We start from the raw sequence: 1,716 nt of genomic DNA on the forward strand, positions 1-1,716 counted from the left end.
CAACTTTATTATAAGATGTAGAAATTTAAGCTTAGAAAAATTAAGTAGCCTGAAATCACATAACCAGTAAGCATGAAAACCTGAATGTCTTTTGAAGAGTTAAAGAAAATGTTGTACATAAAAATTTATTAAAACCAATAATGGAAAATGACCACAAGCCCAACACATCTAAAGTGTCTTTGCCCATCTTCAAAGCCTATGGAACTAGGCTTTTAGTTAGTCTTCTAGTCTTATGACCACAACTACTCAGCTCATGGTTGAGCTAGTTTATTATTGTGTAACATGTAATTAAGAATATCCAAAAACTCTAGGGTCTGTAATGAGACAAATGAATTTTAAGTTTTATTTAGACATTTTCATAGACTTCCTTCTACTCTGCATATATATTATTTTGGTCTCTTCAAAATTTTTGTGTTCAGCAAATACACACTACATCTGTGATGCCAGCATTCTTCATGTTGAAAGTGTTTTTAGTTCATAATCTGATCCCTTCCTATTTTCCTTCTCTTAGGGCTGTTTCCGAGCAAGTATGCATCCTGGATCCATGGATAAGGTCAATTCTACGGTGGTGTCGGAGTTTGTGTTGCTGGGGCTCTCCAGTTCACAGGAACTCCAGCTTTTCTTTTTCATTTTCTTCTCTGCATTGTATGTGGTCATTGTCCTGGGCAACCTCCTCATTATCCTCACTGTGACTTCTGATGCCAGCCTGCACTCTCCCATGTACTTCCCCCTGGGAACCTTTCCTTTGTCGACATCTGTCAGGCTTCCTTTGCTACTCCTAAAATGATTGCAGGTTTTCTGAGTGAACACAAGACCATCTCCTTAAGGGGCTGCATAGCCCAGATTTTCTTCATCCACCTTTTCACTGGAAGGGAGATGGTGATACTTGTCTCCATGGCCTACGACAGGTATGTAGCCATATGCAAACCTCTGTACTATGTGGTCATCATGAGCTGGCAGACATGCACTGTCTTGGTAATGCTCTCCTGGGCTGTGGGCTTGGTGCACACATTAAGCCAACTATCATTTACTGTGAACCTACCTTTTTGTGGACCCAATGTTGTAGACAGCTTTTTTTGTGACCTTCCTCGAGTGACCAAGCTTGCCTGCCTGGACTCTTACATTATTGAAATTTAATTGTGGCCAAGAGTGGAATTCTCTCCCTCAGCACTTTTTCTCTCCTGATCAGCTCTTACATCATTATTCTTGTCACCGTCTGGTTTAAGTCTTCTGATGCAATGGCCAAGGCATTTTCCACACTGGCTGCCCATATCATGGTGGTAATATTATTCTTTGGCCCTTGCATCTTCATCTATGTGTGGCCCTTCACCACCTACTCTGTGGATAAAGTTCTTGCTATATTTTACACTATCTTTACCCCCATCCTGAACCCCATTATTTACACACTGAGGAACAGGGATATGAAAGTTGCCATGAGGAAAATTGTGACCCATTACCTGAAGCCCAAGAAAATTTCTGAAATGCCACTAGTAGTAAGGAATTCCCTGATTTAAGACAAAATTCATTCAAATTCATCAAATCAATACTCTGCATATAAAGATGTTCATTGTATTTTTGTGATACAACTCAACTCTGGAAAAAGTAATGAAGAAAATGATGTAGGGAGTATTTAATGACTACTAGAATGTTTTTTCCCATATCACCTAAGCAAAAGTTACATATTAAAAATAAACAAGAAACTATGAAAAAATTTAT

At 38.8% G+C, this 1,716-nt stretch overlaps 1 pseudogene; it reads left to right on the top strand.

Annotated features, from left to right (window-relative positions):
* Positions 1-488: 488 nt before the first annotated feature.
* LOC100653811 (olfactory receptor 4K5-like) lies at positions 489-1,514 on the top strand (annotated as a pseudogene).
* The last annotated feature ends 202 nt before the right edge of the window (positions 1,515-1,716 follow it).

The sequence above is a fragment of the Loxodonta africana genome, chromosome 10 (genome assembly GCF_030014295.1).
Source record: "Loxodonta africana isolate mLoxAfr1 chromosome 10, mLoxAfr1.hap2, whole genome shotgun sequence".
Classification (NCBI taxonomy): Eukaryota; Metazoa; Chordata; class Mammalia; order Proboscidea; family Elephantidae; genus Loxodonta; species Loxodonta africana.